Raw genomic sequence first — 17,301 nt, forward strand, 5'->3', positions numbered from 1 at the left:
TGCTTATAAATGGTTTTAGGAGTGTTTTAGATATTTTAACTATTTGCAGCATTTAACAGTAGTGTTGTGCCTCTGACTTTACAAGGGCACTAAGTTAGTGCCCTTCCATTTCTGGTGCTTTGCAGCACTTAACGTTTTAATTTCTTGTTGCTCAGATGGGTATAATTTCAGATATTTATATGCTTTCCTCTTCTTCTTCGCTTAATTATGCTGGCCAGAAAGTGTCACTCATAGTCATTGAAATGTCACTCATAGGAATCTGAAACCTTGGCAGCTATGATAAGAAATAACCCAAAAACACAGAAAGATTAGAAAAAATCTGTTCTTTTAATTTTCGCTTTGACATATGACTTATGCCAAACTGTAATTGGTCTGGTGTATGAAATTGCATGGTATTTTTCTCTATTTACTTTGCTATGTACCATGATGTGTATTTGAAAAATCGGATAAATAAAGTGTTTCAAAAAGAAAATAAAAAAATTAATAAGCTGCCCAGTTTAATTGCACCACTAACACATATGCTCATTATTTGAATGAAATATAAACTGTCACTTCCACTTGACTGTAAATACTCTTTAGTTCTCTGCATCAGTGTTTTGAAGATGGTCATATGAAACAACCAAGGGCGAGACCCTGTACCAGGACTGTGTGTGTATGTTAAATACATTCATTTCTGTGACATCTAAACCCAGGCATTTCCTGCCACAAAATGCTTGTTTGTGTATTTCTCACTCGAGACTGGATGTGATGGTTCTTGAGTGGCCAGCAGAGGGCGCGCCTCGCCTGCTGAGATGAATCCACTGAGCACATTGTATGAAAGGGAGAAGTGTTTCCTGTTCCAGGTCAGCGGTGGCAGACACAGAACAAGCAGCCGATGGTGACATCATTTCCGGCCTCTCCCTCTTTGTCCAGCCTGGGGCAGAGGAGGAAGGACGCCCTGTCTGTCTGGTGCAGTTATCTTCAGACCCTCATAGACCCCCCCTCCCAGGTAAGATGGGAACAATCAGCCTGGAGTAGTTTCTGCTGTGAGATGGGGGCTGTGAGGCCTTCCGTGATATATACTACAGCCCTTGGGGAAAGATTAATTCATCTAAGAAAGGTTTTATGCTTTTCGCATTCAGGTTATCAACACTTGAATATAAAGTTCCTTAGAGGTCTCTAAATATTTTATGAAGTGCTTCTTGTCTCAGTACTTCTCTTCCCATTTGATCTCTGATAGCGAATACAAGATCATATTTAACCTGTTTTGTCACTCTCTGAATGAGTTCTTTTTGTATTTGCAGCATAATTAAGGCATCTGAGACACTAATAATTCAGCTTGTTTCCCCTTTGTTCCTGCAGACTCTGATCTGGACTCGTTCTAGTTCTAACACTGAGTCCTCTATCTATTTCAGATCAGAAATCAATGCTCTCTGGGGCCTGTGGTAGCACTGATTGATTGATACAGGCACATTTTGTGGAGTCTGAAATATGCACGGTTCTTTTTGAACCAAGGTTGAGACAAACTGAGTGCAGGGCATACATGTCTGTGACCTTTAAATAACCCTCGTCCTTGACACAACATCCGGCGCCGGCGTTTCTGTCATTGGCCACCAGAGGGCGCTCCGCGCCTGCTGTTGAAATCCATTAAGGCAGTGGTTCCCAAACTTTTTGGACCTGTGGCTCCCCTGACCTAATCGGCAGTTGGCCGGGGCTCCCCACCATTTTTTTACCGGTGGGTGGGTGGGTGGTGTGTACCTCCTGTTATCTTCCTTAAAGTATTTGGGACGCAATGAAGGTATTATATTGGTTGGAATGCTTGAATTATTAATCTCATCCACTGGCAATCACTTTGGCTGCATCCCAATCCATCGTTTTTTTCCCCAACAGAGTGCCTGGTCCCAAACCCTTATTTATGCCAGCTGCTGCTTTCAGTACCTTTTGGTACTGAGACCCGCTCTGAGAAAATGGAACATTGAGTTTGGTCTGTCGTAATCAGTATCCCCAGCTTAATTTTTACACTAAAAAGTTCTGTCCTTCCATCTGTGTGCCCATCTATATCCAAACATATTCAACCATTTGCACACCTATCCACCATATATCCTTCCGTCCATCATTTCACTCATCCATCCCTCCATCCACCCTTTCACTCATCCATCCATTATTCATCTACCCACCCTTTCACCCCACCCATCTGTACAATCATCCACTCTTCCAACCAGCCATCCATTCACTTACTCATCCATCCACCCATTCACTTACTCATCCATTCACCCAGTCATTTATCCTTCCACCCATTCACCCTTTCAGTCATTCATCCTCCCTTTCTCTCTCCATCCCCCTTTCACTTATTCATCCATCTACCCACCCATTTACTCATCCATTCATGAATCCATCCATTGATCCTATTACTCATACTTTCTTTCACTCATCCAACCATCCGTTCACTCATCCAGCCATCCGTTCACTCATCCATCCACCCTTTCACTTCACTCATCTTTCCATCCTTTTGTCCATCTACCCCCTTTCACTAACTCATCAATCCTTACATCCACCCTTTCACTCATCCATCCATTCACCATTTCACTTATCAATTCATCCATCCACCCATTCACTGGCCCATCATCTACCCTTTCATTCATCCACCCATCCATCCTTTCACACACCCATCCACCAATTCACTCACCCATCAGCTGCCCTTTCACTCATCCATCCATCCTTTCACACACCCATCCACACTTTTACCCATCCATCTACCCTTCCACCCATACATCTACCCTTCCACCCATACATCCATCTATTTACCTTTTCTCTCATCCATACTTCCATTCATTCACTCATCCATCCATCCTTTCTTTCATTATCTATCCATTCCCCCATTCATTCATGCATTTATCCTTTCAGTAATCCATCCAGCCATTCAGACATTCCTTCACTTATTTACTCACCCATCTTTTCACATTATGAGCTGAGCCTTTGTTTGCAGAGTTGCAGGCAGAAGAGTCTCATCAAGAATGAACTACAGCAAGGGGTGGGCTGGTGGAGAGTTCACTATGCCCCTGCACATAGGCAGACTGAAAACGTAGAAGTAATGCATGATGCACAGTGCCAGGATGTGAGGTTACTGTAACATGGTGTTGTTTCCAGGGCTTTAAGCGGTGTAAAAAAACTAGGGGGTCTCTTCAAAGGGGGTGTTTGACGTAATTAAGAGCGCAGCTTAAAACACCTAGGCTAAAAATCTGCGCTTAGCATAGTGTTCCGCCTCACTGGTATTATGTTGTCTCTGTCATTGCATCCAGATATATAATACAGCAAGTATCATTACACCTCAACAAGCCAGGACTATTGGCTTTGTCAATGGTTGCTAGTTCCTTAAAAAAAAAGGAGCAACCATGGCTTTGCTGAATACAATATTGAAAATACTTCAGTTCTAAAACGACAGGACTGTGAGAGAACGATAACCTGTTCTTTGAAACTTATTTTACAGGCTTCTTTGAATGAAGTCATTTCTAACGTTGCAGCATGGGCGTTTTACTTTTTATCGTACAGAATGCCCTTCTGTACACTGAGGCAGGAGGAGGCCGCCACATGGTGTTACACCCCCAGACTGCCCCATTGACATTCAGTAAGTGGCAATCAGCAGCATACTGAATGACAATGGGCGGGAGGGGCTGCTCTCGTGCTCCTGGAGGAGTGCGAGGCGCCTCCAGCAGCAGGGGTGAGGCCTCACAAAGGGGAGCAGCGCTGCTCCCTGTGATGGCCAAAATTACAGATAAAAGGCCCGTGGAATTTACGGACAGTTGGTCACCCTAGTGTGCGCGGCGCCCCTGGCACCTCATTACGGCATACCGGGGCGCCGCGGCGCACAGTTTGGGAACCACAGCATTAAGCACATTGTATGAAAGGGAGAAGGGGTTATTTTTCCGGGTCAGCGTGGCAGAGACAGCAGCGGATGCTGACATTACTTCCGGCCTCTCCCTCTGTGTCCAGCCTGCAGAAGAGGAGCAAGGACCCCCAGCCTGTCTGTGCAGTTCACAGCTGCCAAGGTTTCAAATTGCTATGTGTGACATTTTCATAATTTCAGTGTAATTATGAGTGGTATTTCAACTACTATGAGTGACACTGTCTTGCAAGCAGAAAATCAAGCAATGAAGACGAGGGAAACGTATAAATATTTGAAATTAGACTCACTTGAGCATCGAGAAACTTTAAGAAGATCTTAAAACTCCTGCAAATGCCTGAGATGGCTGACTCACAATTACAACAAAAAAATGTCACACATAGCAATCTGAAACCTTGGCAGCTATGAAGTGGGTGGGCATCACTTCATATGACAAAGCTTTGAAGACCATACCCATACTTACATATTTCATAAGTATGTGTTTTATTCTATTGCTATTTAATTGCTGCCCTTGTACAATGCTGGTTGTATAATAAACTTGTGAATTTTGGATAGAATAATGTATTGACTAATAAGGAAAAAGGCGAAAATTTAGCAAATTAGTCCAAAATAAAAGATAAGGAGCATGTAAAAACAAGGAGAATAAAACAAATCACTTTTACCATGTGGTGTCTGTTGTCCAAGACGGGATCATGCAAAAAAATGAATGTGATGGGAAAAGGTTTATCTGTTGGACTGGAGTGAAAGGAGTCTGTAAAGCTGCCACTGCAGGGGCCACCTTATTCATAAGCAAATGCTGTAATCTTGAAAGTAAGACTTTTCAAGTAACTTCTAACATCAGCCTCAGATGCCACCATTACAAAACAATAAAAAGCGGACATCTAAAAAATAGGTCACATGGCTCTTCTAAGAATTAATACCAAAAAGAGAAAGGACTAGCGTTTAGACTGCAGAACCATATGACCCTAAACCGGATGTGATGGCCCTAACACAAAGCTGAGCTGCCTTGGGCATATACCATAAATGAATCAGAGTAAGCTGGCTCACGGACTCCAGCCGCCGCAGTCCGCACATGTGTTACAGCAATGATTGCTGGGCAGGCTTCAGGAGAGGCTGTGAGACACACACAGCTGGCTGTAGTATTTTGAAATGCCACACCAGTATAGTGAGAGGTTCCGGGTCCGGCGCACCACCACCTACACAGTTAACTTACTTGGACGAGTTAATAACTTAAGAGAACTGCATGTACTCTTTAGCAGTTAGAAACAGTTTCTGTCATTTTAAACAGACTTACTGCATTTATGCTTTGCCGTCGGTTTTTAGAACAGACAAGCTTCTCACGGATCACCCTCCAGCGGGGCCTCTCTTCCTGCTGCAGAGTACATCTTCTGATCCACGCAGTCAAGACAGTCCACCGGGTACATGCTCTCTGATCTGTCCGGAAAGTGAAAGTCCACTGTCTGAACAGATATCAACTTTTCCAGTTGATACTGTCAGAGGCTAGCTTATGACGTTTCCCTGGTTAATGCGAGAGAATCTCTTGCCAACAGGTTTCTTTCTTGCCTAATGTTACTGCAGAGCCGCCCGCAAACCATGCAGCGCGGAGGCGTGCCTTCCTCAAAACTTTGCGGTTCTTGGCAGCAGGATGTGACGTCCCCAGCGGCGCAATTGTAGCAAATACTTGCCACATTTGAAGAGTGAGTGCATGGTGTGGCACGCTGTCTACACCTCCTCTTACTGTGACCAGACACAGCCTCCAGAGAACACTCCTGCTTCTGCCGCACCCCGATTATGGGAAGATAGCATGTGTTGAGGAGGACTCCCCTGTCCTTTAATTTAATTCCGGGGGCTGCAATTCCTGTTGGCCCGCACTGGCTGCAGCAGAGATTTTAAACTGAAAACTTCCTGTTTGATCTGACTGAATCATTTCGGTCCCTGTCTTTCAAAACGAGGCAGACATTGACTGATTTAGATTAACTTTATTCTTTTAGCAGCACTAATGCTGCACGGTGACAGACTGCTGAGTAGTAAACATAACTTCCCTGTGAGGGCAGGCCATACCGCTGCACGCATGTACTGGGCGATTTAGTCAGGTCAGTCTACATACGTAAGTTACGTAACACAAGCAAAACACCATCCAATCAGGTTAAACTAGGCTGGTATCAACAAAGCACAGCAGAACTCCCATTGGCTGCTGTGCTCTGCCTGCTTTGTGTTTCCTTAAAGTTTAACCATTCAAAATCTCGGACTCTACGAACCATGAAAACTGGTGATACACTCAGCTTTTAAGTAAGCTGACTTGCGTGACAATTGTTTTACATGCGGCAATGCGGTAACCTAACTTAAAATGCTTTAGTTTACCACGAGATGTGTGACACTTGGCAGGACTGGCAGTTATCTTCATCTTCAGACCCTCACAGCCCCCTCCACCACCTCTCCCAGATCCCAAAGCTGCCCCAGCCCCACCCCAGCCATAGGAGGAGGAGAGAGCCTGGAAATGTCTGCACAGGTTTCTGCTCAGGTAGGAGATTGTCAGCACCTTGTGCTGTGTTTGTAGAAATAGACTGAATAATCCTGGAGGAAATCTCCTTCAGTAGCCGGGCTCTTCTATCCAGGGACCTCTAGAGGCCTTTCTGTCCGGCCCTCGGGGTGTTTGTGGTCATCATTTGTTTTAAAGAAAGGATCTGTGCACTGCACTGCATCTTACAGCACTGTGAGGAATCGGTGCACGCTACACTGCATCTTAATGCACTGTAACTTTATTGCACTATGAGGAATCTGTGTCACTACAATGCATCTTACTGTACTGAGAAATGTGTGCCACTGCACTGCATCTTACTGCACTGTGAAAAATGTGTTCACATTGCACTGCATCTTAGCGCTCCTTGAGAAATCTGTGCACACTCTTTGCTCGGCTCTCGCTGTCAGTTTGTTGACTTGCCCAACTGTACCCCTTGTCAGAAGCATGTCCCCCAGGCAGCTGAACGTTAAGGCTTCTGTGCTGCCCCATGCCACTTTGCCCCTGTTCATATCTCAGTCTAGGTAAAACCTCAGTCATTGCAATAGTTTTCAGAGGCATAGGTTGGCTTATAGCATTATCTGCTGCAGAGGTTGTGTGTCTGCTACAGGGATTGTGTGTCTGTGTGCACTAACCTTGGGTCTGCCAGGTAGGAGGCCTTTCAAGCAATGGAACGTACATGTCTGTGTTTTTAATGTACCTCTGCAGTGATACAGAGAGAAAACACACGAAGGGTGGAGAAAAGTCATTAATAGATATCGGCCGAAATGTGAAAGAAAAAAATTTGTATGGGAGGGAACGAGAGTCCTAAAGATGGCCAGGAAAAAAAACCTAATGAACATTATTTATAAATTACCAAAAGTTGAATTATATTTTAGAAGCTAACAATGTAATTTAAGTGTGACGTAAATGTGAGTCTTCAAGTGTTTTAGGTGTAATGTGCTGTTTAGTGGTACCAATACTTGAAAAAACTTTATGGCTTTGGATCTGGGATTTAATCCCAATCACCGAATGGTGTAAATGAACCAAAGGGAGGGATCAATGTATTTACGGGTTACCAATCTCAGCTCAAGTGAGATAGTTAAGAGGTCCCAGGTTCCAACTGTTCTCCTTTATAAATGTGTTTAAGCACATAGAGGACAGATATGTGATACCTTTGTATCAAACACACCAATCTTAATAAATTCTGTTAGAAGTGGCCCTTTCTAGAGTGCTTTCCCTCACCTTTTTTTTTGCTTTTGTCCCTCCTGGTTTTCCGCTGATCTACGTAACAGCCTAAGGACTTTGATCGCATTTTACACTGCCATTCAGTGCCAAAAGGATGTGCTTGTCATACACATACTGGTGATTAGTGTATACATGATTGGCTAAATTGAGTTTGCTGTAAGTCCATTGTCTAGAGGTGAGACATATACCTAGGGCATGTAACTCAACACCTTCTCCGTGGGCCTGCAGAACTGGTTATACCACCCATGGAGGTAGTTCTTCAAATGTGCCACAGATTTGCCATGATGGGGCCTGTGTATGTAGGTTACTGTTACTAGGCTGGCTTTTAAGAAGATGCTTGCCAAGGTTCTGCATGCCTCTTGCTATATCTGAGTACTCTCTGGGGACAGCGTGCAGTGTCGGTAAAGGGTAAGGCATGTGCATGTGTCTGCTACATAGACTGGTAGTGAATGGCACACAGTAGTGTGTTTGAGACAGTAGGGCCTTCTCCCCATATTGGATTGGCCAAAGGGATCTGTGCAAAGGCCATTGAGCTGGATTTCCTGCATGCAGAAGAGTATCAGTATAGTGTTTGATATCGATGAGTTTGTAATGGCGAACCTGCTTCGGTGGTGTGAGTGGATTCGATATTATGACGGTGGAAATACCACTTTGGGAAAGTGGGAATGTCTGTACTCATGGCTCTGTATGCCTATCCATCTGTCTCTAATTCACAGCTGGCTGCTGGGGTGATGGCTACATCTGTGCATTTCTGAAGAAACCTAAGGGCTCACAGTATGCTGTAGACCTCTCACTCTGAGGGGCCTTCCTGTATTGGTTAAGAGGGGGTGAAATTGGCAACTGCATACCAAGTGGCAGGGTTGTGGCCACACTAAAGATACAGATCAAGCCAGCCAGGGTAGGATGTCAGACATGCCAACATTTAGAGAGGGCCCGTGCATTTCAAAGGTGGCCTTTTGAGCTAATCTCATTTTCATAGGTCATTGTGGGTATAAGAACTGGGGCTCTGCCTTTAGGAGTTAGAGACGCTTTGGGGATTGGAAACATACTACGCTGGTTTGATACTGGGACATCAACAAGAAGAACTATTGGGGCGGGGGGGCTGCAACTGGATTTTCTGCAGACCAGTGGTGGCTGGGGCTTGTTGTGCTCTAGGAATGGGACTTTGCCTGGATGCTGCTGGCCTTCAGCTAATTGGCAACTGTTGTGGCCCAGGTCCCCAACCACTCTCCAAGGATAATGGACTGGCCTCCTGTCCTCGAGTACCCAGGGACAGAAAAGATCTCCCTGTTTCCACAAGATCGTAAGGACCGCGCAGGTTGAGTCGTAAACATGTTTAAGTGATCATCGGTTGGGACAAGGACCCTCCCGACGTATGCAGTCATCAGACTGTGCTGAAGAGTGAGCTGGTAAAGTTCAGTGGCACACCTGGGGTGGCTATAGCGTGGCAAGTTCGATGAGTGCAGGGGACGTTTAATGAGTCAGAGAGGCTCGAGCATACATCCCAAAACCTCTGCTAGTTAGTATTCCTAAGCGTATGGTTTCTGAGCAGTGCTGAGAGACGTTTGCAGAGTCTGCGATAGCCAAGCTGGCAGCATAGCGGGTGTCCAACCTCCATATTGGGAGGACAACAGTGCCTCACATCGCGGCCTCAGTTTGAGGTCACTGGCTCCCTCTCCCCAGGCCCACGCCACAAGGTACTACGTTGTTAAGGATAGCGTGACTGAAAGGTCTCATTGTGCCTTGTGTGCACCCACGACTTGCTCCCTGGAGCAAATGTAGCTCCCACCTCTGCCAGAGGCAAAATCATTTTCCAAATTGGGAACATGCCAGCTTCTGGTGTTGCAGTCATTTTCCTGCGGGGAGGATAGTGATCCTGCACTCGTGAAGGCGCCACTGGGTGCCTGAGGACCTAATCTGAATGGACGAAAACGCGTAACTGTTTCCTTCCGCTTTAGGTGGTTCCTTAATCTAACCGAAGTGTCGACAGCAGGGGCAATCTATATCGTTCAAAAACAAATACCAAATGCACACCAATATACAGTATAGAAAGAGATGTCTCAATGGGCATAAACTGGTACAAATGACAAGGCCATCCATACAATTAAAGAGGAATCGCACTACTTCGCTTCCCCTCTTCTGTTCTGAACCTTGTCATTTGTACCAGTTTATGCCCATTGAGACATCTCTTTCTATACTGTATATTGGTGTGCATTTGGTATTTGTTTTTGTATTTTTCAAGCGTGTGCCCTGCACACCCTTAAGAGGGGTTTAGGGCCTTTTCCCCTCACCTTTTTGCACCCTGACCTAACCTTTTGTCTACACTAACGTGTGCTGTGCGCCCAGTATCTCCCTGAACTTCTAAAAAACCCGAGTTCTCCATAGCCGCAATCTATATCGTTGGCTGTGATTTCTTGACCATTACAAGTATATGGAGTACGCAATAATGGGAATGTTGTTGTTTATGAAAATGTGTTAGCGGAAAAGTAGAATACCTCTGAATAACCTGGATATATGTTTCTGTTGTTTTTAATGTGGAAGGGATTGCTTGTATTGTGTGTATGTTGCTTACAAGGCAGAAGGGATAATGGTGCAAGCGAACGCCTAGGACAATTATATATATGTTAATGCCGTTCTGCTGCTAATAAACCGAATAAATGTGCAGCTAGTGAAAGTTAAAACTAGCTCGGATGTGTACCTACTCGAAACTTTATTCCTGGGTCATTGGCTAGTTTTTAAAATGTGAAGGAAGGTGGTGACAGGAGAAGATTAAGATTCCTTCACCGCTCCTTACTGCCAAGGTGGCGACATGTTTCTGCCATTTAAATTATGCCCACAGTGTCGGGTCACTCCGGCATTCATCAGGACGCTCCAGATCACAAAACGTAGTACCCTCTGATCCTGGCTTCAGTATCCATGGAATGCATTCCTTCCAACATGGGGTTCCCTATTTCAAGCACAGTTTATAATCTGTGGGAAAAGCACACGGAGGGGAGAGAATTATTACTAGATTGCCATTTGATCCTCCGCAAAGCGTCAGGGAGTGGAAAATCCAAACCCCTGGGTGCTTCTTCCCCCCCCTTGCACCACATCCACGCACCACCTCAAACCTCACAGTACCCTATAGATATAATATTTCGAGCATTGCATCCAAATCGGACAAAACATTCATCGTGGGACAGTGTCCACACCACATAACAATGAGGAAAATGCTTTTACCATCACCGAAATCCATTTCAATGAAATGCTCCCACTAATGCTGCGCAAGAAAATATCACTCACTGAGTTTCACCAATTGAATCGCTAGAACTGGCGAGGTGTTGGGAGGGACCCTCTGTAGTCATACTCTATAAGGAGATGAAGCATATACATAATGGTGTTATAAATAGGCATGATTATTTGATATGTATAAATGGGAGAAATCAATACATCGGGAAGCAACTCAAAGTGCCACTTCACACGGTCGTAAGGGTCAATGCTCCAGTTTGCGTAAAATACTTGCGTATACCACCACACATGGTCATAATTAAAGTAAGCAATCACGTATGCCGGTATAACTACACACCCAGTACTGTAATCTATGTCCACACCTTTTAGATGTTCTGTCCCAGACCCCACCCCTAGCGCCTTACTCCGTGAAGGTGGGTACAGTTCCTGGACATTCTCCAACTCTTGCCACGTAGGTGGCGAGTTGCTATCCTCCTCCTATCCTAAGACGGGAGAGGTTCAGGTCACACGGGGGACGTATGAGTCACTTGATCTCGACGTCTGCGGCGTCATGTGTCCGATGTTCAGATCTCTTCTATGATTTGTTTTACAGGTTTTTGTAAAGATAACTTTATTGAATGCTTGTCTATTCCTCAAGTTAGCAAGGGAGCCACTAATCAAAACCGGAGACTATATAGTGGTCAACTTTATATATTCAGGGTGTTCCAAGGAATGTCATAAGTCCATCCCAACATGTGGCTTTTTATTCTGTACACCCACTTCTGTCCCCTCATCATGAGTAATCTCTTTTTATCTTCTGTATATGGTCTGATTCTGGGTTAGTCCAGCACCATCCAGGATAGGTCATTTACTGTGTGGGGTTCCTCTAGGTAGTGTGTATTAAACTTTGTATTGGATTTCTGGCATCTAATGGTACTTCAGTTTTCTTACTTCTAAGGTTCGCATTAACTTGTGTCTCTCCTACGTTTTCCTTCATCAGGTTTTTTCTATAGCCACATAGTTGTTTGTATTTCTTGTATATTATTTAGTTTTATTCACAGATAGATGCTCATGGGGCAAGGGGGCATCTTGGAACACAAGGTTTTTAGTAAGCAAGCCCAATGATGAAGCATGTCACAATTTTGTGAGTGAGGGCAGTTTTTTCTCACTGAGCATGTGCCAACTTTTATTATCCACTTTCCTTCTCCTTTGTGGGTGTTACGGAGACAGTACTCACTCTGGCAGGGCTGCAGGCTGCTGACTCGGACTGACACCAGCTCCATTGCCAGCGCTGGTGGGCTCAGCCTGTGTGTTACATAGTAACTCACGGAATCCATATCGCTGGGCTGGTGAGCATATGGCAATTCTAACCAGCTTCCCCAATATAGCTAGTCAAGCGTCACCAACTTTCGGTCTGGGAATCGATCCTCATCCACAATGCCGTGGTGCGAGCGGCAAAGAGGACCTGAGCTACCATTAATTAGCCCAACACACTGACAAGTGTTAGTGAACACTTCCTGAAATGCCACGCACTCGCAACGCTGCCATTAGCGCGGGAGGGCAGAACTGCAGGGTTACCCCGTGACTCAGCTCCCCACTTATTAAAATGTCTCAAGAGTTCACAATTATATTTTAAGTATCTACATAGCCAAGCCATTGGGTAGTGACTCCTCAGTGATGCCGCATCGTATCGGCCCGTGGTGTGTCCAGTCCCAATACATTGTAACAAAGTAGAGAACTGCGAGGGGAACAGCGCGCAACATGCATTGCACTCAGTCATGGTGCATTACAGCAGCTGAGGAGGCGCTATAATGTGTGACTCTAGATTTCAGTGCGGTGACAGGGACCACCACACTAAAATGCGTTCGTGTAACGCCTCATGCATGGTACGTGGCAGGGCTGGCCATACTGATGCAACTAAACTGAGGTCGTGGGCACGTGACACGCCAGCTTACGTGGCAGTCGGAATCTCAGCTATAATGAATGATTTTTATTTTGCTTCTGTGAGTTGTTAGTGAGTGTGTTTTGAAATACAGCATCCTGCCAGGCTGTGACACATACTACTGTTAGCTGACTATAATTATGAAGGGTGAGGCAGCGAAAATCTGTGTCGGGCCTCTTACATCCTACAAGACTGGACTCGAGAGAGAGCCACCTGGCCCATCCTGCCAACAGGTATCCGAGGCTGTGGCAACATGTCCCTAGTTCAATTTCCTACCCGCCTGGGCCCCTTGGAATTGTTGCTATCGCCTGGCAACACTAGTATTTTGAAGCTGGTGACATCCACCTGTTCAGAGAGCTCCTCTCACGTCCAGCATACCTCCTGATTCCAGACAGAAATCGCAGCAATCAGCCTAAACCCTTATGAATTACACCATTTGTGCTGAATGTGTAATACAGAAATAGACAAATAGATTTAGCTCCATCAGTCGATATCACAGAAACAGCTTTACATCATGGCACGCATGGCGAAAAAGAATGGTGAAACCATAGGTGACACAGCTATTGCTTATGAATGGTTTTAGGAATGTTTTAGATATTTTAGTGCCCTTCCATTTCTTGTGCTTTGCAGCACTTAACGTTTTAGTTTTTTGTTGCTCAGATGGGTGTAATTTCTGATATATATATATTTATATGCTTTCCTCTTCTTCTTCGCTTAATTATGCTGGCCAGAAAGTGTCACTCATAGTCATTGAAATGATACTCATAGCAATCTGAAACCTTGGCAGCTATGATAAGGAATAACCCAAAAAGACAGGAAGATTAGAAAAATCTGTTCATTTAATTTTCGTTTTGACATATGACTTATGCCAAACTGTATTTGGTCTGGTGCATGAAATTGCATGGTATTTTTCTCTATTTACTTTGCTATGTACCATGATGTGCATCTTAAAAACCCAATACATAAACCGCTAAAAAAATGACATGAAAAATGAATATGCTGTCCAGGTCAATTGCACCACTAACACATATTCTTATATATTTAATTAAATATAAACTGTCACTTCCTTTTTTTATTTTTATTTTTTTAATTTTATTGGAGGTCATGGTGCAATGAGAAAATACATAATTAACCACAAGCAAGGTATGAGAACATCTAATACAATTACATAATCACTCAGATATAAACAGCTAAAACACATTCTTTGACGTGGGGGAAAAAAAAATAATAATAAATAAAAATATATACTACAGAGGATCTATCAATGAATATAACAATATAGTACATTTCAAGTTCTTATTCTGTCCTCCAGCCATTTCTTAACCGGGGCCCATAATAGTCTTCCCATCTCCCGTTTTTTAACGCCTTTAAATTCATAGAGACAGGACTCAATATTATAAATACCCAAAAATCTGGAAATCCACATTTGAAAAGAGGGGGCTGTAACATCCTTCCATCCGGCCGAGATTAAGATTCTAAGCACAGCGACCGACATAAAAACCAGAGCAGCCTCATCATCTGTTAAAAACAATTTAGAATCTGAGCCAAATAACATCAGTGTTGGGGATAGATCGATCTTATGACCTAGCAGCCCCTCCCAAAATTTTGTTATTCCATCCGAGACAGGGGCCACTCGCTCACAAGTAGCAAACATATGTAATAAGTCTGCTTGCCCCTTATTGCATCTCGGGCAGCAATCATCATTTCTAACACCCCAGGCAAATAGTTTGGCCGGTGTGTGATACAGATTAAAAACTGTTTTAAAATGTTGTGCCCGTAGGTTGGACGCCCGAAAGATCTTTTTATTTAGCCAAAATGCTAGGTCCAAATCTACATCCGGATTTCCCAGTTTGTTTGCCCAGTCACTTTCTACTTTTCCTACATCATCCTGTAATCTGGACGCCAGCATATTATAAACCTCTTTTATCTTCCTACATCCTCTTTCTATGCCCTCAACCACAGGGAAGTCTACCAGGGGTTTAAGTTTGGGCCTGCAAGCCTGTATGATGCCTGAAATTTGGCCATATATAAGCCACTGGTTTTCAGGGAGGCATATCTTCTTTGCAAGTCCTCAAAACCACTAATCTTGTCTCCTACCATCAGGTCTCCTATAGTCTTAACCCCCAAGCCCTTCCAAATTTGTAGGTTCCCATCATTACTCAGCTGAGGAAAAAGACTTGAATTTTCCAAAAGAAGAGAAGGGTTAATTTTAGGGACATGAAAGAATTTTAAGATTGATTTCCATACTTGCCATGCCCCCAGTAGAGTCTTAAATCGTGCCTTCCTATAGAACCTATATTCTAGTTCCGTCAGCTATAGGCCCATTGCTTTCACCCCCATCAGCATTTTAAAAATTGGTGGGGGACCCTGACTGTCTACAATAGTCGCGCCTGTATCGCATTTAAACAGAATTGACATCTGGATCAGGAGACAAGCCCAGTGGTACAGTCTCAGGTTCGGGAGTGCCATCCCACCCCTTTCCCACGGAAGGGACATAAGGGTCGTTGATCGTCTAACCTTACCATACTGCCATATGAACCTAATAAAAGCAGACTCTAATTTCTTCAGAATTTTCTCCTCAATATATAGGGGAATGTCTCTAAATAGATATAGCATCCTAGGAAACATCACCATTTTTAAAACGTTTACCCTCCCAACCAGAGAAACTGTCACTTCCAGTTAACAACTTTCTGTAAATACTCTTTAGTCCTCTGCATCAGTGTTTTGAAGATGTTCATGTCAAGTGAAGCTGTAAATACTTTCTGAGACATCTAAAAACCCAGGTATTTCCTGCCACAAAATGCTTGTTTGTGTTTATTCACTCGGCGGGATAAGAAGGTTCTTTAAGTGGACAGCAGTGGGCGCACCTCGCCTGCTGAGATGAATCCACTGAACACATTAAATTAAAGGGAGAAGTTTTTCCTGTTCCAGGTCAGCGGTGGCAGAGACAGTACAAGCAGCAGGTGTTGACATCCTTTCCTGCTTCTCTGTGTGCAGCCTGCGGAAGAGGAGAAAGGACGCCCTGTCTGTCTGTACAGTTATCTTCATCTTCAGACCCTCACAGCCCCCCCCACCACCTCTCGCAGACCCCAAATCTGCACCTACTCCACCCCAGCCATAGGAGGAGGAGAGAGCCTGGAAAAGTTTGCACAGAATTCTGCTCAGGTAGGAGATTGTCAGCAACTTGTGCTGTGTTTGTAGAAATAGACTGAATAATCCTGGAGGAAATCTCCTTCAGGAGCTGGGCTCTTCTAAACAGGGACGTCTGGGGAGCCTTTCCATCCGGGCATGGTGGTGTTTGTGGTCATCATTTGTTTTAAAGAGAGGATCTGTGCACTGCACTGCATCTTAATGCACTGTGAAAAATATGTGCTCACTGCACTTCATTTCAATGCACTATGAGAAATCTGTGCACGCTGCACTGCATCTTAATGTACTGTGACAGATCTGTGCACACTGCACTTTGCAGCACTATAAGGTTTCTGTGTCACTACAATGCATCTTACTATACTGAGGAATTTGTGCCACTGCACTGCATCTTACTGCACTGTGAAAAATGTGTTCCCATTGCACTTCAGCGCTCTGTGAGAAATCTGTGCACACTCTTTGCTCGGCTCTCACTGTTAGTTTGTTGACTTGCCCGCCTCTACCCCTGTGCCAGAAGCATGTCCAACAGGCAGCTGAACGTTAAGGCTCCCCTGCTGCCCCGTGGCCCTTTGCCCCTGTTTTCATATCTCAATCTAGGTAAAGCTTTAGTCATTGAAATAGTTTCCAGCGGCATAGGTTGGCTTATAGCATTATCTGCTGCAAAGCCTTTGTGTTGAGGATAAAAGGGTCAGCCGATCTATACTACCGGACCTGGGTCAACATATACAGTACAAAACAAGCATTGGCATAGCCAATAGGTCTCGCCTTTGGGACCCTATGTGTTTAGCCATGCAGTACATTATCCTAGATGCTGTGCCACCAGTGATTGAAGAGCTATACAATTACTACACCATGGGTCAAGCCGTCTGATTCAGGAATACATGCCTGCATCAGAAAACATTTAGACACATTCCGAGGCTTTTTAACGCACAGACAGAAAGACAAGAGCCTTGATTCAAGTCAACAGCACTATAGCATTCTGTGTTCCCCCATTTTGAAGCTGTTGCCTTGACAAATGTTACAAAAAACAAAGCATGTACCAATACCATGTAGTAAACGGCAACAAGAGGAACCAGATGCTAAGAGTCCTTTAAACTGGAAGAATGTGTGAATGAGGAGTGAAGAAGTTAGAACAATGTCCTAATTAACAAGGTGGCAGTTTGTCCTTCTAAAGATTCCCGAAGTAGTCTGCATGTACGGTATGTACCTTTTCAATGACCACATACATTTATTATGTCTAAGATATGTCTTTCATGTGAGTGACTGATGACAGAGTGCACATCGATAAAATAAAACACCCTGGTTAACAAACCACTTCATTTTGCCAGTGGATTTCCAATGGCGGCAAGTGCCCAGTCTCCAAATATTTACCCATTACCG

The 17,301-nt window shown here is 44.3% G+C and overlaps 1 protein-coding gene across 1 annotated transcript in view; it reads left to right on the forward strand.

The window, feature by feature from the left end:
* Positions 1-896: 896 nt before the first annotated feature.
* The window catches only part of LOC144831615 (uncharacterized), a 43,360-nt gene continuing 26,955 nt past the window's right edge, over positions 897-17,301 (forward strand). Inside the window, exon 1 of the mRNA XM_078689010.1 lies at positions 897-988. The gene's annotated coding sequence lies outside the window, so the exon portion shown is untranslated. The remainder of the gene's footprint in view (positions 989-17,301) is intronic.

The sequence above is a fragment of the Lissotriton helveticus genome, chromosome 1_1 (assembly GCF_964261635.1).
Source record: "Lissotriton helveticus chromosome 1_1, aLisHel1.1, whole genome shotgun sequence".
Taxonomy (NCBI): Eukaryota; Metazoa; Chordata; class Amphibia; order Caudata; family Salamandridae; genus Lissotriton; species Lissotriton helveticus.